We start from the raw sequence: 21,834 nt of genomic DNA on the forward strand, positions 1-21,834 counted from the left end.
GAGCTGTGGTGGGAAGTAAGAACCTTGTTCTCAAAATCTTTGATACTCATGTTTTCATTACCAATGGCTGCTTCTAATCCCAGAGGTGTAGATATAGATGTGACCAGTCATTGTTACTTTGCCCCTCATTGTTGCAAGCTCCTCCAATCTCTAACAAAAACAACTTCTAGGAAGTTTAAAGGATTGATGCTTTTTTAAAATTTCCTCTTTATTTTTCTCATTTTCTCCTTTTAGGACCCAGACAATCCCTAACAAAAACAACTTCTAGTATGTTTAAAGGGCTGATGCTTTTTTAAAATTCTCTCTTTATTTTTCTCATTTTCTCCTTTTAGGACCCAAACATTAAAGACTACAACATTCCAAAGCAAGTACATATATAGAGCAAATTAAAAAGTCACTGCACTGCCTAGTGAAAGGCACAGGCTCAGAAAATCCTGTAGAAGACTTAGGTATACAACTTAGCTTGATTCTCAGCATGGAGAGAGCCTACAACAAGAAGACAAAAGGCAAAACAAACCAAAAATCCTAGAAAACCCTGGGAAGGAAGAGAACCTGATTTGCAGAGTTACAACATCGTTAGATTCAAATGGTTAGTTTTCAAGAAAAAAATACTAGGCATACAAAAAACAGAAAAGTAAGCAATTAGAACAAAAATAAAAATTGGCAAATGGGATCAAATTAAACTAAAGATGTGTGTACAGCAAAAGAAAGTATCGACAGAGTATACAGAAAGCCTACAGAATGGGAGAAAACATTTGCAAACTATGTATTGAACAAAGGTTTAATATTCAGACTCCATAAGAAACTGAATTTAACAAGGAAAAAAATAATCCCATTAAAAAATGGGCAAAAGATATGAACAGACACTTTGACACCTCTTAAAAGAAAGACATACATGTGGCCTACAAGCATATGAAAAAATGCTCATCATCACTAATTACTAGAGAAATGCTAATCAAAACCATAATGCGATATCACCTCACATCAGTCAGAATGGCTATTATTAAAAAGTCAGAAAATAACAGATGCTGGTGAGGTTGCTGAGAAAAGAGAATGCTTATACACTGCTGGTAGGAATGTAAATTAGTTCACTCACTGCAGAAAGCAGTGTAGAGACTTCTCAAAGAACTTGAACTATCATTCAACCTAGCAATCCCATTACTGGGTATGCATTCAATAGAAATTGTTCCACCATAAAGACATATGCATGTGTATGTTCACCACAGTTCTATTCACAACAGCAAAGGCATGGAAGCAACCTAGGTGCCCATTAATGCTGGATTGGATAAATAAAATATGGCACATATACACCATGGAATACTATGCATCCACCCACACGAATAAATGAAATCATGTTCTTTACAGCAATATGTATGGAGCCAGAGGCCATTATCCTAAATGAATTAATGCAGGAACAGAAAACCAAATACTGCGTGTTCTCAACTATGAGTGGGAATTAAAACATTGAGTACAAATGGACACATAGAAGGGAGCAACAGATACCAGAGCCTACTTGAGAGTGGAGGATGGAGGAGGGTGAGGATTGAAACACTACCTCAGACACTATGCTTATTACCTGAGTGAAGAAACAATCTGTACACCAAATCCCTGGGACACAATATACCCATGTAACAAACCTACACATGTGCCCCCTATACCTAAAATAAAACTTAGAAAAAATACCAGGAAAGTATGTTTCATTCCAACGAAAAAATAAAACAACAGAAACCAACTCTGAGAAAAACCTGATGGCAATTTTTTAAAGACTTTGAAACAATTGTCTTAAAGATGCTCAAAGAACTAAAGGAAGACATAGAGAAAAATTTTAAAAAACCCAATATATGAATGCAGTGGAAATATGAACAAAGAGGTAGAAAAGCAAAAAGAACCCATCCAAAATTCTGTAACTGAAAAGGACAATAAAAGAAAGAAAAAAATCAGTTGTTAAACTGGTTCCTTAAACATAACCGTCATGGTAACCACAAAGAAAATCGTTATAGAATATACACAAAAGAAATGAGAAGTCATTGAAAAAAGTCAGCTTAATACAAAAGAAGGCAATAATGTAGAAAATAAGGGACTAAAATAATATAAAGCACATAGAAAATAAATAACAAAATGACAGAATTAAGTTCCTCCTTATTGATATTTACTTTAAATATAAATGAAACTCTCCAATCAAAAGACAAATTTGACAGAATGGATTTTAAAAAACCATGATCCCCAAAGTGGGCAGATCACTTGAACTCCATTTGGGACCACCGACCTGGACACAGTGAAACTTCATCTTTACAAAAAAAATACAAAAATTAGCTAGGCACGCACCTGTGGTCTCAGCTTCTCAGGAGGTGGAGGTGGGAGGATCACTTGAACCTTGGAGATTGAGGCTGCAGTGAGCCGTCATTGATCATATCTCTGCACCTCTAGCCTGGTTGGGAGAGCAAGATGTTTTTGAAAAAGACAGAAAGAGTGGGGGAGAGAGAGAGACAGAGAGAGAGAGAGAGATGGGGTGGGGGAGGGACGGAGGGAGGGAGGGAGGGAGGGAGGGAGGGAGGGAGGGAGGGAGGAAGGAAGGAAGGAAGGAAGGAAGGAAGGAAGGAAGGAAGGAAGGAAGGCCGGCCCACAATCCAACTATATGCTGTCTATAAGTGATCCACTTTAAAACCAAAAACACTAATAGGGAAAGTGTGTCCGGACTTGGTTCCTTCTGGTGGGTTCCTGGTCTCTCTGACTTCAAGAACGAAGCTGCAGACCCTCCAGGTGAGTGTTACAGTTCTTAAAGATGGTGTGTCCCGAGTTTGTTCCTTCAGATGTTCAGATGTGTCCGGAGTTTCTTTCTTCCAGTGAGTTCATGGTCTTGGTGAGTTCATGGTCTCGCTGACTTCAGGAGTGAAGCCCCAGACCTTTGCGGTGAGTGTTACAGCTCTTAAAGGTGGTGCGTCTGGAGTTGTTTGTTCCTCCCAGTGGGTTCGTGGACTCGCTCACTTCAGGAGTGAAGCTGCAGACCCATGGTGAGTGTTACAGCTCATAAAGGTAGTGCGAAACCAAAGAGTGAGCAGCAGCAAGATTTATTGTGAAGAGCAGAAGAGCAAAGCCTCCAGAGCATGGAAGGGAACCTAAGCGGGTTGCCGCTGATGGCGCCGGTGGCCAGCTTTTATTCCGTCATTTGGCCCCACCCCTGTCCTGCTGATTGGTCCATTTTACAGAGCGCTGTTGATCCATTTTACAGAGTGCAGGTTGATCCTTTATACAGTGTGCTGATTGGTGCGTTTACAAACCTTTAGCTAGACACAGAGGGCTGACTGGTGTGTTTACAATCCTTTAGCTAGACAGAAAACTTCTCCAAGTCCCCACTCGACCTAGGAAGTCCAGCTGGCTTCACCTCTCAAAAGGATGGGAAAGGACATTCCATGTAAATAATAACCAAACGAGTATATTAATATCAAACAAAATAGACCTTAATCAAGGAAAGTTACAAGAGATAAACAACATTATATATTCATAAAATGTTTGATACAACAAGAAAATATAACAAGTATAAACATTTACACACCTAATAACAGACCATCAAAATATATAATACTGACATACGCTATTACATGAATATACGTTGAGCTCATTATGCTATGTGGACAAAAACCTGTCATAAAAAGACAAATATTGTATGATTTTCTTTATATAATGTAGTCAAATCATATAAGCTTGCACCATGTGCCTGCAAAAGTCACAGACACTTAACACCAGCCTGTGAAAGCAGCAAAGAGGGAGGCTGTACCCTGCAAAGCCACAGGGGCAGAGCTGCCTAAGGCCATGGGAGCCCACCTCTTGCATTAGCAAAACCTGGATGTGAGACATGGAGTCAAAAGAGATGATTTTGGAGCTTTTAGATTTGACTTCCCCACTGGATTTCAGACTTGGATGGGGCTTGTAGCCGCTTTGTTTTGGCCAATTTCTCCCACTTGGAATGGCTATATTACCCAATGCCTGTACTTTCTTTGTATCTAGGAAGTAACTAACTCGCTTTTGATTTTATAGGCTCATAAGCAGAGGATACTTGCCTTGTCTCAGATGAGACTTTGGACTGTGGACTTTTGAGTTAATGCTGAAATGAGTTAAGACTTTGGGGTACTGTTGGAAAGACATGACTGGTTTTGAAATGCAAGGACGTGAAATTTGGGAGGAGTCGGGGTGGAATGATATGATTTAGCTGTATCCCCACCCAAATTTCGTTTTGAATTCCCACGTGTTGTGGGAGGGACTCAGTGGGAGCTAGTTGAATCATGGTGGCAGGTCTTTCCCATGCTGTTCTTGTGATAGCAAATAAATCTCAGGAGATCTGATGGTATTATAATGGGGAGTTTCCCTGCCCAAACTCTCTTATCTTGTCTGCCACCATGTGAGATGTGCCTTTCATCTTCTGCCATGACTGTGAGTCCTCCTCAGCCATGTGGAACTGTAAGTCCAATAAATTTCTTTCTTTTGTAAATTACCCAGTCTTGGGTATGTCTTATTAACAGTGTGAGAACTGAACAATACAGTAACATAGGACAAAGAAGAAGGAATTCTTGGAAGAGACACTTGAGTAGGCAATAGAGGGTGGAATGTATTGCAGAGTGGAATAATTGACCATAGATGGCAATAGAAACAATTATTCTCTGGCAAAGCCTAAAAATAGTGGCATCTGTAGCAATGTAATAAATAACACTGGTGTGGCACTTATTGTACCTCAGGTATTATTCAAAGAATTTCATTTATGTTGATACATTTTTCATCTACAACCTTATGAGGTAATTTAGTTCTGTATGCTCTATGATACTTTTCACACAAGGAAACTGAGTAACATGGAGGATAAGTATCTTGCTCAGTGATGCAGTCTGGCTCCAGAATGTGTGCACTTACAAGACAGGTCCGATTACAATTTTGATCCAACAGTTTAGGTTCAGATAGATCCATGAACTTTCCCAAGGTTACATAGCTATTAAGTGTTGAATCTGGGCATGTTGGATCCCAAAGATAAAGCTCTTTCCAGGCCTCTGTTTTGCCTTAATTCAGAAAAACCTAGCAGAATTCAAACCTTAGGTAACTCTGACTGTCTAGACTGTAACTGTTTTTTTGTTTTTTGTTTTTTGTTTTTCATTTTTGGTATAACAATGAAACTAGAAGCCTAACTATGCACCCTAGTTCTGCCCACCTAGCTGTGTGTGCTTGGATGGGTTGCTTGATTTCTATGTATCTTCGATATATTATTTGAAAAATAAAAACAATAACCGTTACCATTTTTAGTTATTATGAGGATTAAATTATTTATAATGGCGTTCTGTACATAGTAAGCAATAATATGTCAGTTACCATTTTTTATTTTAAGCTATGCATTTCCAATAATCATAAATTATCTCATTCATGGAATGCATTTTCTGCCAAGACTTATTGAATCTTAGTAGCTACAATGCCTTTTGCTAGGACACATAGGACACAAAAGTGAATTAAAGGCTACTAAATATAAACATAACACAGACACACACACACATACACATACACACACATATATACGTGGAGCCATATAATCTTCTGTTAGGAAAGGACCATTGGAATCATCACCTCTAACTCCTCTCCTTCCCCATCTTAATGAACTCTCAATGCCTGACTGGACAAGTGAACCAAAAGCATCACAGATGTCAAGATGGGAGGCTGTACCTCCCACCTTGCCTAGTACAAGCCCAGGCCATCATAGATATTTAAAAAATGCTTGTTTGGTGAAGAGCTTATGCAATGGTCATGAAAACGAGAATGATCTGTGTGCATCGGAGCACACTGCATTCCAGCTGAGCATTATGGGATAGCCATCCCTAAATCAATGCTGAGGGCCAAGCCTATTCAGACCTGGGGGATGTTGATGCCAATAAGGAAATGTTAAGCAAGGAGGGAACCACTCGTTATTTCCAGAAAGCTGTATAAATGTAGGGTGTAAAAGATGTATCATAAGCCACTAAAGAGTCTTTTGTTATTGACTGTTCATAGGCAACTGCTTGTCATCTGGCTTCTGACAAGAGAATAGAGTTTTCCAATGTGGAATCATTTTCCTAGGTAAATGTATCTTGTGCTCTATTCCGCTTCGATGGAACTGACATATTCAATGTTGGATGCCTTCCATGTGAAGATTTATCATTTAATTATAACTAAGAACATTGAGTAAATCCCAGCTGCTTCAGGAAATTACTTACCCGAAATGTAGGATTCTCAATAAAAGACCAGGAGCTTATTTCTGATCCACAGACTCAAAATTGCAATTCCCTAAAAGTGACAAATGTTTCAGGCACCAAGAAAGAGAGAATCCCTAATTATAAGGTACATGATATATTCCAAATTAGAGAAGGGCAAACATGAGCTCTCCGAAAGGTATTTTAGGGGGTTGAAAAGAGATCAGATGTGGTAATCTCTTACGCTATGCACCTAGCATATGCTCCCTCTCTCTCCTACTATCAGTTAAGACTTACAGCATCCTGGAAGATGTGTCTCTCAGTGCCATGTGAGTAACCACACCGCTTAATTATTCTGTTTACTGTGAGAAGAAACTCAGAGAATGTTGCTTCTGGGCTTTTCGTCTTTTGCTCTCATAACCTCAAAACAGCATTAAAGGGATGGAGCTTTCAGGCAGCCTATTTCATTAAGAAAATTAATTCAAAGGTTTGGGACTTTTACCATTTGTTGCTGTAATGGATATCTTAGGTCTGGATTTAGGAACTGGAGGAAGTTTTGTGCAAGGAAGCATTCAGTACTCGTTTACAATGTAGACTTTCCAGCAGTGGTTCTCAAACCTGGCTGTACATTAGAATTTTGGGGGAATCTTTAAAATCCAATGTTTTCTTCTTCACTTCAGAGATTCTGACTTAATCAGTTGGGGTATAGTCTGAGCACTGTTTTTTTTTGTTGTTGTTGTTGTTTTCCTTCCTTCCCCCCTCCCTCCCTCCCTCCCTCCCTCCCTCCCTCCCTCCCTCCCTCCCTCTCTCTCTCTCTCTCTCTCTCTTTCTTTCTTTCTTTCTTTCTTTCTTTCTTTCTTTCTTTCTTTCTTTCTTTCTTTCTTTCTTTCTTTCTTTCTTTCTTTCTTTCTTTCTTTCTTTCTTTCTTTCTTTCTTTCTTTCTTTCTATGGATCTCACTCTGTAGCCAGGCTGGAGTACTGTGGCACAATCTTGGCTCACTGCAACCTCTGCCTCCAGGGTTCGAGTGATTCTCCTGCCTCAACATACCCAGTAGCTGGGGATACAGGTGTCCGCCACCAGGCCCAATTAATTTTTTGGTATTTTTAGTAGAGACAGGGTTTCACCGTGTTGGCCAGGCTGATCTCCAACTCCTGACCTCGTGATCTGCCCACCTCAGCCTCCCAAACTGCTGGGATTACAGGCATGAGCCACCGCACCCGGCCTGGCATTTTTTAAAGGCTCCTGAAATGATTCCTACGTACAGACATTGTTGAAATCACTGAGCCTTGTGTCATTAAGGTGACCCAAGGTGATGCTGAGCTCAGCAGGAAGAGTTGTGAATGGTGGACCATCTCTGGTAGAAGCTGAAGCTTCTGGGCTCCTGCTCCGAGTAGACATGACTGTTGTAGTTTCAGCTTCTGCTAATGGCCCCAAACTTTGATTTCTAATAACATCTTCTCTTTCTTTGTCTCTTTAGCTGGAAGGAAGTTGTCACCTGCAGGTACTAATCTCTGGACTCCTTCATCTGCTTCTGTGGGTGTCTCAGTTCTTCGATTACCTGGTTAAATTACCTTGGTTTTAAATGCTGGGAGAGATTTTTGTTTTAATGGTTAGACTCTGACTGATATATCTCCCATACTTAGGAAATCTCTGTCTTAAATGCTACATTCTTCTTAAGCTATGCCACATTTCCCTGCTTTCTTAACATTTACCAATATTTGTTTCTGCTCCTTCTCCTTGTATTCTGCCCAGTCTTTCCTGCAGGCTTTCATCTGTACCAATCCAACCAGGCTGCTCATCTCATAGTATTAACCATGAATTATAGTAGATAATTCTTAGTCATTATCAAACTTGACTTAACAGCATTTGGCAGAGTTGATTATTCTCTCTTCTTGAAAGGATTTTCTCACTTGGTTTATGAAACAATGTACTCTCCTGGGATTCCTCCTTTTCTTTCCCTCCCTTCCTTCCTTCCTTCCTTCCTTCCTTCCTTCCTTCCTTCCTTCCTTCATTCCTTCCTTCCTTCCTTCCTTCCTTCCGTCCTTCCTTCCTTTCTTTCTTTCTCTCTCTCTCTCTCTTTCTTTCTTTCTTTCTTTCTTTTTTTTGACAGAGTCTGGCTCTGTTGCCCAGGCAGGAGTGCAGTGGCACAATCTGGGCTCGCTGCAAACTCCGCCTCCCAGGTTCAAGCGATTCTCCTGCCTCAGCCTCCCGCGTAGCTGGGATTACAGGCGTGTGCCACTACACCTAGCTAAATTTTGTATTTTAGTAGAGACAGGGTTTCACCATGTTGGCCAGGCTGATCTTGAACTCCTGACCTCAAGTGATCGCCCATCTCAGCCTCTCAAAGTGCTGGGATTCCAGACGTGAGCCACCGCGCCCGGCTGTTTCCTCCTTTTCTATTGGTCATTCCATCTTAGTCCCTTCTTGAGACTCACCTGCTTCTCCTGAACTAAATGGAGCCTGCTTGCCAAAGGGCTCAGTCTTGGTTCTGCCAGAGATGCCGCCAGAGGCAGAAAGCCTGAAAGGAATATTTTATATTTTCATTGCTCTTTTTTCTCCAACCTCCCCCAATTTTCTCTTATTTTCCAGATCTAACAGAAACCTCGGCGTGAGAAATGCAACCTGCAGGGGCCAGACTCTGCAGAGCCAGAGAGGTACAGACTGAAGCCATGACAGCAGTCGATATGACATGGGCAATATTGTTGTACCTTTGTTTACCTATAGGAATAATCATTAGAAAGGGAGAAACTGATGATGCAGAAGAAAGAAAGCAAGAAGGACAGGTGGTTTGGTAGCAACTAAAGGTGTTTCCATTGCTCTCAAACCTACTCTTCTCCACCTCAGTAAAGGGCACCACTGTATGCCCAGTTGTCCAGACCCCCATACAGGAGTCTTTTTTTTTTTTTTTTTCACTCACACTTGATGTCCATCTAATTCATGAGCAAGTTCTATGTCCTATTTGGCTCCAGATGATAGTGTAGCTTCAATCCTACCACATTTCACTATCTCCTGGTTAGACTTAGCCCCATCATCTCCTGCTGTCTTCTAGTGGCTTCTTCTACCACCTCTCTGCCTTCATTGTATTGCTCTGCAATCACTTGACTGCACAGAAACCAGAGTCTTCTTTTTAAAATCTAGACAGATATTGTTCAAACCTTTAGTCTCAGGCCCACAGCCCATGCCCATGTAGATTATGTATTGCCCAGATGTATGGACTATACAATGTGTGGTACCTTTGTCATTATACACCTGGAGATCCTGCTCAGCATGAAAACAAACAAACAAATTTGTTATTGTGGCCCCCTGAGTCCTACAAGATGGACCCTGCCTGCCTCTGTGGTCTTGTCTCTTATCATTCTACCCCCTGATCACTATGCAATCATTGCGCTTGCCTTGGACATCTTAGCTAACTAAATCTCAGGGAGTTTGTATTTGCTGTTCCTTCAATCCTGATATTCTTCACTCACACCTGTGTATGCCCTGCCCGCACATTTCATTCAGGTTTCTTTTTAGAAATTGTCTCCTCGACCAGGTGCAGTGACTCATGCCGGTAATCCCAGCACTTTGGGAGGCTGAGGCAGGTGGATCATGACGTCAGGAGTTTGAGACCAGTCTGGCCAACATGGTGAAACCCTGTCTCTACTAAAAAAAAATACAAAAATTAGCCAGGCATGATGGCACGGGCCTGTAGTCCCAGCTAATCGGGAGGCTGAGGGAGAAGAATCCCTTGAACCTGGGAGGCGGAGTTTGCAGTAAGCAGACACGCTTGCAGGTCACCCACTACGCTCCAGCCTGGGCCACAGAACAAGACTCTATCAAACAAAAAAAAAGTCTCCTCATCGAGGCCTTCCATGCTCACCTTGTGTTAAAGACCATCCTCAACCTGAAATTATTCTCTTTTTAATTTGGTTTACTCTCAGTTTTATAGCATTTATCTACCTGGTATCATATTATATATTTAAAGCATATGATCTGTTTTTTTCTCAAATGGAAGCAAAAAACCTTTTAGCTTGATCTCTGCTATGACCCTGGTACATAAGTAACATAAAACGTACCTGGCACACAGTAGGAGATAATGCATTTTTGAATAAATAAAAGAATCTGTAAATGACTGCTGGGATATGCTTTTGTCAGAGCTGAAAATGCCCATTGTATAAATTCTTTTTTTTTTTTTTTTTTTTTTTTTTTTTTTTTTGAGATGGAGTCTCACTCTGTTGCCAAGGCTAGAGTGCAGTGTTGCAATCTTGGCTCACTGCAAACACCGCCTCCCAGGTTCAAAGGATTTTTTAGCCTCAGCCTCCTGATTAGCTGTGATTACAGGCACGCATCACCATGCTTAGATAATTTTTGTACTTTTAGTATAGATGGAGTTTCACCATGTTGGCCATGAGGGTCTCAAACTCCTGGCCTCAAGTGATCTGTCCCCCTTCAGCCTCCTAAAGTGATGGGATTACAGGTGTGAGCCACTGCACCTGGCCTCAGTTGTACAAATCCTTAAGACTGTACCAATAAACTTATTTCCAGATACCGTATGAATTTCAGAGTGTCAGAGTATTGTTGAGTTCCATGCAGAAGTCAGAAAAGTGACTTTCCATCAAGCTTAATGTCACACAGCAGTTCCAAAGCAGCACAGTCGTCCCTCAGATCCGTGGAGAATCTGTTCCAGAAACTCTCCCAGAAACCAAAATCTGTGGACACTCAAGTTCCTGATATAAAATGGCCTAGTATTTGCATACAACCTATGCATATCCTCCATTTTACTTTAACTTATCTCTAGATTTTTTATAATAATTAATACAATATAAAAACTGTGTAAATAGTCATTATACTATGTTGTTTTTTAATTGTATATTTTATTCTTGTATTGTTCACCTCAAATGTGTTTGATCTGTGGCTAGTTGAATCAATGAATGCAGAGCTCATAGATGCAAAGGACCAACTGTGTTTATTTTGATCAGTGTTTTCAATGTTTCCCCAAATAACTCCTCTAGGCAATATTGCTTGTGCTACACTGATTGTGAGTCTTACATGAAAATTGTTCCATCCACTGTCTTAAACCAAAGAGACTCTACAGTTTAAGAGGCCAGGCAGAAAACAGGCCCCATGTCGTCATCCCATTTCTCTTCTTGTTTCTTCCTGAACTTCCAAATCATAAGCCCTTAGGCATATCACTGTCACCAGAAGAAATACTTCTGGGCATAGAGAAGAGGATTTTCTGTCTAAGAATGTAGCATCTGATCCACAGAATAGCCAACCAACTTACCCTATACTAGTTAAATATAGCTTAAGAAATATAGTCTATGCTGGGTGTGATGGCTCATGCCTGTAATCTCAGCAATTTGAGAGTCTGAGATAGGAGGATTGCTTGTGACCAGGAGTTTGACCAGCCTGGGCAACCTAGTGAGAGCCTGTCTCTACAAAAAAAATTCTAAAAATAGCTGGATGCAGTGACACACACCAGCAATCCCAGTTCTTCAGGAGGCTGAGGTGGGAGAACCGTTTGAGCCTAGGAGGTCAAGGTTTCATTGAGCTATAATCATGCCACTGCACTCCAGCCTGAGCAACAGAACGAGACACTTTCTCAAAAAAAAAAAAAAAAAAGGAAAAAAATATATAATTTATGCAAAGACAAGTTTATTATGACGAAATGATATGATGTCCAAAGTTTGCTTTAAAATAATCCTGAGGAAGCAGGTAAAGAAGTAGGAAAAAGGAGATGAAACAAAGTTGGCAAACAATTACCATTCTGCATCTCAGTGATGGGTACATGAACAGACCCATTTGTACTTTTGTCTAAATGTTTTTGTTAAATTCATCCACAATTAAAAGCCAAAGAAATAAACAAGCAAAAGAAAAAATGTATAGGTTTAGCATCAGCAGAATACCAAACAACTTCCAGTTTGTTCGTAATTTAGCATTGTCTAATGTAATACTTCTCGTGAAAACTCCCAGCAAATACACAGACTCCAATTCAAAGAATAAATCTTCTCTACCCTTTGACAAGAAATTCTTCCCTAGAAGACAAGTTTGCATTTCTAAATAAATTGGCACCAAAATGTATCTGCTATGGTTTGAATGTTTGTCCTCTCCAAATCTCACATTGTAACCTAATTTCCATTGTAATAACAGTATTAAGAGGGTGGGAAATCTGACTATGGTATTTGAGTGATGGGACATTTGAGATGTAATCAGGATTAGATGAGATCATGAGGGTGGGGCATTAGTGGTTTTATAAGAGAAGGAAGAGAGATCTAAGCTAGCACACTCAGCCCCTTCATTATGTGATGTCCTGTGCCACCTTGGGACTCTGCAGAGTTTCCCCACCAGCAAGAAGGTACTTACAAGATGCTCCCACCATGACCTTGGACTTCCCAGACTCCAGAACTGTGATAAATAAATTTCTTTTCCTTATGTTTTACCCTGTCTCAGATATTCAGTTATAGCAACAGAAAATGGACTAAGACAGTATTCAATCCACCTTCCTTGTTGTCCCCATCAAAACTGAGCTTCCAAATGTATCTGGACTCTGAGGAGAAGGTTTTTGTCCAGCACTGAAATGGGGACTCCAAGTCAATGTGGTAGATGAGGCCCACACGGGATGAATTTGTCGTAGTCCTTGCACAGAATGTGCCTTTTCTGCCACTACATTCTGATGCTGAATGCTTCAAGCAGAGGGCCATCCGCAGCAACCAGGGCACACGGCAATACCCACGAGTCCTTCCACAAACAGAGTGAACAGGGCTCGTTTTCATTATTTGTGGTCCTAGATTTTTGGTGGCTGATATTTACATAAAGCTGAGAGAAAAATGACTTCTTTATCAGGGACAATGTATCTGCCTTCTTGGTCCCTTCTTCTTCATGTTCTTTTCTAAGTGGCATGAACTCACATACCTAACCACCTGTCTTAGCACTGCTCTGTTAAGACTTACCTTTAGCTTGTCCAGAATAGTTCTTTTCTACATTCACTCAGGGTCTGCCTAGTTTTCCTAACCAATTAATAGGTAAAAACAAACCAACAAAAAAATCCAGGCACTAGTCTAGTCCACTTTTTAGCTGTCTCTTATCAGAAAGCTGGTGCTTTTGCTGTAATTTTTTCTGGTCTTGGTCATTTTAAAAAGATGCCTTTCTAAAATGTCATTTCTTCCTGTGGATGTTTCTGATCCAAAACAAGGGAAAACATTGCAATCAATACTTGTAACATTTTGTTCTTTGGGCTCCAGAGTATATACTCCTGAAGTAACTCTGTTAATCATCCACAAACTTTATGTCATAGGTTATTTCTCACTAAATCCACCTACTCATAGACACGAGAATGAAGTTTAATAAACCACAGGGAAATCTTCCCACAGAGAAACCAGGGGCTCAGACTCTGGCAAGCTAATTACTATATTGTGACACAGGTCGGGCTGACCTGAGGCAAAGTCATGAAATAGTTGGCATCTGTGCCTCAGTGCTTCGTCTAGATTTTCTTTCCTTCCTGCATTTTATTCTGACTTTTAATTACCTATTTCTCTGTCATATGCTCAGTATCTCTATGTTGCACTATTTTTTTCCACGCTTAAGAATTAATTTATTCGAAGGAATTGCAAGTTTTAATGTTAGTTTCTTACTTCCCATATGAGAATTTGAGTGAGAAGAGCTTAACCCAAGGACTAAATGGCTGAATTTCAGTCCCAAGGGCTCTCTGGAAACATTTCCTTTTAGAGAACTTCGCCAGGCACTTCTCATTGAGAAGTACAATGAATGAGAAAGCTTACAGACCCAGCTTCTCTAGTCTTTCCTCTGTCAATCACTAGCTTGGCGACTGGGGAGAATCAACTTACCTATCTGGACCTCTGTCCTCCGTTGTATGCAGTGGAAGTGTTGGGCTTGTGCTATCAGGTCCTAGAGCCCAGCATCACATCTGCACAGAACTGGTATGCTCTCCGAATGTGTGCCAAATGGGTGATGGGAAATTACTTCCAGCTTTACCCTTCTGTGATATTAAGTCACATTTCAAAAGCAATTATCTGCTTATGTGTCAGTCTAGTCCTGGCATCAACCACTTGATCAAAGTGCACGCAAGTTTTATTTGGTAGGTTGGAAGCTTATAGGAGATAGGGCTACTTTCTCAGCTGGTTCAAATTGTTAAAAAATATAGAAAAATTTCAAAGGGACCTTGGAACTGAAAAAGGTAATCTCTGCTTTTCATTGATGCTTTTTTTCAAGATTTGTGTGGAGGACAGGACAGGTTTATGATAGCCAGTACAGGTCAATTATAGAATACAAAGTACTCACATAAAGCATAAAGTAATAAGAAATATACAATGTAGAGTAACAAAGAAGGGTCATATCTGCAGCTTAGCATCCCTAAACCATGTGCTTTAAAGCTACGGTTTCTTCACTGAGGTTAGTGCGTGTTTCCACAAAGCATTTCTTAGGAAAAGTTGCATTTTCTGGAATGTTGTAGGAAATATATCAATAATGCCAACTTTCTACAAACTTCTAGGTCCCTGGGATTCATATATGCTTAAATACATTCTTTTCTAGACACACTAAATTTATAATCATCAGTTCACTTACTCAATAAGCAAGGCTTCGTTTGAGGATATATTACATGTAAACTACTGTGTGGGTTACAGGGGCTATAAAGATGAAGAATATACATTTCTTGTAACTGACAGTCTCACAATATATTGAAGAAATAGGTCAGTAAACATAATTACATCAACTTAACAAATATTATAATAGTCACTTCAAAATTATATGATACAACCTTCAAAATACTATCAAAGCATGGTGAGGGTGAGGGGTTGTATGTAAGTTTTACTCAGTAAAGGAGAAAAGGTTAGGAGTGGCTTTATTGAGGAAGTGGTTTGAACAGAGTGAAGTTCACTTCAGAATCCACAGAGGTAGAGAAGAGCATAGAAATCTTCACTCATCTTCTCTCTCTCTCACCAATAAACTCAGTTACTTCTGTTTGGAACACAACGTCAATGTGGGAGAACATCAAGGGTCAAGACTGAAGCATCCGGAAAAATTTGACTTGTTAAGAGACTGAAGAATTAAGCTGTTATAATTGATATTAGAGATCTCTGGAGTCCTTTGAAAAAAAAAGTCAGTTAATTTTTTTTCCAGTCTCGTAAATCTCAAAACCAATAGGTCATATGCACAGGAAAATGATACCTGGTGATAGACATACCCTTGAGCTTGAAAAGGTATCTTGGGACATATTATTTATGGTTTTTGTGAATTAATCAACAAAATTTAATTGTCACAAACCTAGAATTGTATTAAAAAATGATTGCCATATAAAAGTAAGTTTGCAAAGACATAGCCGCTTTCCTTGAGACCATTTCAGGAAGCCACGATATAGACACTAACAGAATAGAGAGGAAAGTTATAACATCTAAGTAGTGACTAAGTGGTGTCACACCTATTATAACACTGAGTCCTCAGAATGAGAGATCACTGGAGTTTAGAGTGATAGGGCTATGATTGGTGAAAAAGGTGGGTTTCCAGCTTAAGTTTGAAGAAGGAATTCGCCTCAGAAATCCTGAGGGAGGAGGTCATAGCATTTCATCTTGGGAGATTAGTAGAAATAAAGACTTGAAAGTGCCATCTATTATGACATTTTTTGATAAAATTAATCATTTGCTTATATTGTATTAACTAACTAAAGTCCATGCATTATTTATGTTTTTGTTGTTGTTTTGTTTGTTTGTTTGTTTTGAGACAGAGTTTTGCTCTTGTTGCCCAGGCTGGAGTGTAATGGCGCTATCTGGCCTCACTGCAACCTCCGCCTCCTGGGTTCAAGCGATTTTCCTGCCTCAGCCTCCTGAGTAGCTGGAATTACAGGCATGCACCACCATGCCTGGCTAATTTCGTATTTTTAGTAGAGAGGGGGCTTCTCCATCTTGCTCAGGCTGGTCTCAAAATCACGACCTCAGGCGATCCACCCATCTCGGCCTCCCAGAGTGCTGGGATTACAGGCATGAGCCACCATGCCCAGGCTATTCACATTTCTTCAGTCTTTTCCTAAGTCCTTTCTATGCCAGGATTTTATCCAGAATACCACGTTCCATTTAGTCATCATCTCTCCTTAGGTTCCTCTTGGCTGCAAGAGTTCCTCAGACACCTCTTGTTTTCTAGCACCTTGACAGTTTTGATAGATACATTGGACAGGTAATTTATAGAACGTCCCTTAAATAGGATTTGCCTGATGTTTTTGTCATCATTAGAGTGGGGTGTGAGTTTTCAAGAGGAAGACTACAGAAATTAAAGTGCCATTGCCATCACATCCTACCAAGGGTTCACGCAAACGATATGACTTATCATTGTCGATGCTAACCTTGGTCAACTGGCTGAGATAATAAGGTTTGTCAGCTTTTTTTCCACCTTAAAGTTACTCTTATCCCCCGTCTTTCCATACTGTACTCTTTGGAAGGAAGTCACTATGTACAGCCCATAATTAGAGAAAGGGAATTATAACCCACCTCTTTGAGGGCAGGGTATCTATATAAATTATTTGAAAGTCTTCTGACTCATCTGTTTATCCTATAATTCATTTGTATCAGTATGCACTCACGTTTATTTATTTTATACCTTAGATGATAGTACAATACTACTTTATTTTGTTGTTCAGATTGTTCCAGATTTGGCCATTGGAAGCACTCTCTGTGGGCTACTGTGCCACTTTGACTTCTTGTTCCCCCCCCCTTTTTTTTCAATTCCTTACTTCTGGGCACTCCAAGATGCTCCAGACTCATCTTATGTATTTCCAAACCTAGGTCTAGATTCAGTCCTTTGTTAAGGTTGACCTCACTCTTTTTATTGAAGAAAAGGATTAGGAACCAATGTCTGGGTGCTACAAGCATGCCTTGCTGCAGGTGTGTTCTTGCTCAAAGGCCCCCTCAGCTGACAGAGCAAGGAGATAGATGTATATGGACATACATTTTCTATATATGGACACATGTCTACACATATTGCTATATGCAACCATCTGTATCTTTAAGCTAAACATGAGTGCATGCCATTTCCAATTCTAACCCATTACCACATGAATCCTTGTAGTCTCCTTCCCTTGCTTATCTATAACTTCTAAATCAAATGGCAAGAAACCTGGCTCATTATCCATTTGTTTAAATGTTCAACTATAGCATACATGTAGAGGCATTAGAATCATTAATGATTAGCCATTAGTATTTGGCCAGGCACGGTGGCTCACGTTTGTAATCCCAGCACTTTGGGAGACCAAGGCAGGTGGATCACCTGAGGTCAGGAGTTCGAGACTAGCCTGGCCAACATGGGGAAACCATATCTCTACTAAAAATACAAAAATTATCCAGGTGTGGTGGTGGGTGCCTGTAATCCCAGCTACTCATGAGGCTAAAGTAGGAGAATCACTTGAACCTGGGAGGTGGAGATTGCAGTGAGCCTAGATCACGCCATTGCACTCTCCAGCCTGGGTGACAGAGTAAGACTCCGTTTCAAAAAAAAATAGAATTATTAATCAGTATTTATATGAGACAATTTGATCAACTAGAATGCAATTCTTGTATATAGGTAATTTTGCCTTTAGTTTTACAGATTTTACTAATTTCCAAGTTATTTAGGTCAGCAGTTTCTTCCCATCCTGTAAAGCGAGGTTGTTTCATACATTTGTAATACAGTTAGTTGGTTTTTTGGGTCACATTCTGTATTCCATCCTGGGCCTCTCCCGTCCTCCTCAGTGATGCTTATTTAATTTGCACACATTAAGTGCTGTACAGTTCTGTAAGTTTTGCCAAATTCATAGTGTCATGTATTAGCTATTACAGTATCATACAGGGTAGTTCCACTACTCTGAAGAATCTCTTTGCTTCCCATACTCAACCTTCTGTCTTCTTTCACCAAATGTCTGGAACCACTGGTCTTTTTATTATTATTATTATTTTGTTTCTTTTTATTGGTTTGCTCTTTTCTGAATCTCATCTCATTGGAATCATACAACATATAGCCTTTTCAGAATGGCTTCATTCACTTAACAATATGCACTTAAGATGCATCCATGTCTTCTTGTGGTTTGATAGCTTGTTTCCTCTTAATGCCGAATTATATTCATTTTTTTAATGTGTTACATCTTGCTTATCTATTCATATATTGGAGCACATTTTGGTTGCTTCCCGTGTTTGGAGATTATGAATAAAGCTGTTATACACATTTGAATGCAGGTTTTAGTGTGGGCATAAGTGTTTATATCAGTTGGGCAAATATTTTGGAGCATGATTGCTAGATCTTATAGAAAGATTATGTTTACTTTTTAAAAGATTTCAAATTATCTTCCAATGTGACTGTATAATTTTACCTTACACCAGTAATGAATGTGATGGCAGTTACTATTACTCCACACCCTTCTCAGCAATGGGTATTGTTCATATTACTTTCTGCTTTTTGTTGTTGTTGTCATTCTAATAGGTGTTAGTGGAACCTCATTGTTGCTTTAATTTGAAATTCTCTAACAAAAAAATGAAGATGAGCATCTTTTCAAATGTTTAGTTGCCATCTGTGTATCTTCTTTGGTAATGTGTCTGCTCAGGACTTTTGCCCATTTTTAAATTGGGTTGTTTGTTTTCTTGTTGTTGAGTTTTAAGAGTTTTTTGTATATTTTGAAAACAAGTCCTTTGTCAGATATATATTTTGCAATCATTTTCTCCCAGGCTGTGGCTGTGCCTATGTTCTTTTAGCAGTGTCTTTTTACACTGCAGAAAGTCTAACTTTTAATAAAGTCCAACTTACTCTTTGCTTGGATCTTGCTTTTGGTGTTGTGTCTAAAAATTCATCAACAACCCCATGGCCATCTATATATTTTTCCTGTATTTTCTTCTACAGGTTACACAGTACTGCATTTTACATTTTATTAATGTCTGTGATTCACTTTGAGCTAATTTTTGTGACTTTTTTTCCCCTTTGGCATACGGGCATTCTATAGTTCTAGCACTGTTTGTTGAAAAGACTGTCCTTTCTCCACTGCATTTCTTTTGCTACGTCATCCAACTTTACTTGACTACATTTGTGTGAGTCTGTATTCTGTTCCATTGATCTACTTGTCTGTTCTTTCAACAATACCATGCTGTGATGATTACTATGACTTTATAGTAGGCATTGAAATCAGGATAGTGTGAGTTTTCCAAATTTGTTTTTCTTTATTAGTATTGAATTGGCTGTTCTAGATATTTTGTCTTTCTGTATAACCTTTAAAATCAGTTTATGTCAATATCTACAAAATATCACCCAGGAATTTTAATTAGAATTTTGTTAAATCTGTAGATAAAGTTGGGAAGAACTGGTGTCCTAATAACATTGAATCTTCCAATGCATGAACACAAAATATCTCTCCATTTATTCAAATACTCTCTGATTTACAAAATAATCAGAGTTGTGGATATTTTTACATGCAAAATCTCCACATTTTGTTAGATGTGTACTTATGTATTTAATTTTTGAGTGCTTTATAAATGGTATTTTTCTTTCATTTCAAATTCTAATTGTTTATTGGTGATACATAGTAAAGCAATTGACTTCAATATATTAACATTATATCCTGCAACCTTGCTTTACTTACTTATTAGTTCCAGGAGTATTCCTGTCAATTTTTAGAAATTTTCAAAGTAGACAATCCTGTCACTTGGGAACAATGACAGTTTTATTTATTCCTTGTCAATCTATGTATCTTTTCTTGTTTGATGAAAGTAACTAATTCTTCTAGTACTAGGTTGAATAGGAGTGATAAGAGAGGACATCATTCCCTTGCTACTGATTTTAGTTGGGGAGATAACCAGTGCCTTACCATTAAGTATGATGCAGCTGTTTGGTTTTTTGATGGATGTTCTTTATCGAGTTGAGAAAGTTCCCCTCTATTCCAGGTTGCTGAGAGTATTTTACCATGAATAGGTGTGGTGGCAAGAAAGGGGGAGAAAGAGTTCTAAAACCTTATAATTTAATTTCAGTCTTTCAAAGGGCCTGGGTTTCCAGGCTGTGACCTTCACAAATATTTCTCCTTTGTCATAGCTTCATTTTCCTCTTAGATGATATGGGAAAACTGGAGCACCTACAGTGAAAACAGTACCTTTCCTCACATCAAATAGGGGCTTAGGAAAGCCTTTTTCTCTGGAGAGTAGTTATGGAGAACACTCTTGGGTGTACAGAATTTCAAAACGATTACTTTGCCTTCACATGGCAAGATAATCTTTCTTAAATCTGCACCATGTGGTAAAACACAAAAGTCTAAGGGATCCCTTAAAACTGCAGCCCTCAGGAATTTCTTACTTTAATTGTTCCTGTCAGTAATGGGCTCCAGCAACCTCTTCTCTAGGTAAGCATATCTCCGCTGTAAATACCTTAATGTGACTGTTTCTCCAGATTTGGGGCTATAACTGTTTCCATCAAACTCAGCTCTCTAATGGGTCCAAGAAAAGTCATTGCTTTTTAGTTTTTTCAGATTTTAATAGTTATAGTTTTTAATAGTTAAAAAAATGGGCTTGATCATTTTTAGTAGTTATAAAACTATTCAGTTTTTAATAGTTATAAAAATAGGCATGAACTCCCAAACACTTTACATGTAGGAGTTGAGACCAGAAGTCAATCTGTGATGTTTGAAATCTCTCATTTGGGAACCCAGACTCTTCAGATTCTGAGCTGTCCGCCATCCGTCATCACAATCTCCCTTTTGTCCTGAAAACTTCAAGTAGTCTTGGAAGCAGAGAAGCATTCACCTTAGGAACAAATAGGATGACATTCAGTTGAATTGAGAATATGCTAAATGAAACCAGGACAGATTATGTAAATAAACTGTAAACACTTTCCCTGTGCAAAACCCTTTTATGAAAAAAAAAATGTTGTAAGGTAACATTTTCTGGATGGAGCAGTTGGGAGCATAGCATCATTTATTCCGGCTATTGATTGAGTGCCTATTTTATGCCAAACTATGTGAGAGGTGTTGGGGACATGAGGACAGGTAAGATAAATATACTCACTGTGCATGTAGAACTTAAGTTTAGGGAAGACACATAATACAGCGTACTTAATGGTATGCTTTGGAGGGGAATCTTCCAGGCAAAAGAAAAAGCCTAAGCAAACCCTAGACATAAGAGAAAGCAAGAACTAAAAAGAAATACAGAATTCCAGGATGGATAAAGGATGAAATTTGTCCCAGTCAAAATCACAGCAGGAAATAAATGGCACATTCAAAAGGTATAATTGAAGATAATTTAAGAAAGGACCTGTTTGCAAAGATGTTGGCAGGGTTAATGGAAACCCTCAGGCATTGATGAAATAGTTATCTCTCAACCTGAAGGAGGATGTAATGGGAGTGCTTATCAAAACTGGGGGAGAGTTATGGCTGCAGAATAGGGATGCTGGGGGGAGGAAATGTGGGCCCTGGGCTGAGAAATGCAGCTTCTGCCAATCACTGGCCAGACAGGAAAAGATCCAGAGGCATAAATCTGTCCTAGGATATCCTGTGGTTTCCTGTGATTGGCCGAACCTAATCAGAGGCAAGTGGCCTCAGGCAGCCCGTAGAGTTTAGCCTACTTTCCAGTAGGGTAGAAAGGATGAAGAATGAAATTGGCAGGGATGGGGTGGCAAATTGAGATTATATTGAGATTATATGGCTTAGTT

At 39.4% G+C, this 21,834-nt stretch overlaps 1 long non-coding RNA gene across 1 annotated transcript in view; it reads right to left on the reverse strand.

Moving 5' to 3' along the window:
- The window catches only part of LOC126961379 (uncharacterized), a 65,006-nt gene extending 62,214 nt beyond the window's left edge, over positions 1 to 2,792 (reverse strand). Inside the window, exon 1 of the long non-coding RNA XR_007728287.1 lies at positions 2,326 to 2,792. This is a non-coding gene — a long non-coding RNA (uncharacterized LOC126961379). The remainder of the gene's footprint in view (positions 1 to 2,325) is intronic.
- Between the last annotated feature and the right edge of the window lie 19,042 nt (positions 2,793 to 21,834).

The sequence above is a fragment of the Macaca thibetana genome, chromosome 8 (assembly GCF_024542745.1).
Source record: "Macaca thibetana thibetana isolate TM-01 chromosome 8, ASM2454274v1, whole genome shotgun sequence".
NCBI lineage: Eukaryota > Metazoa > Chordata > Mammalia > Primates > Cercopithecidae > Macaca > Macaca thibetana.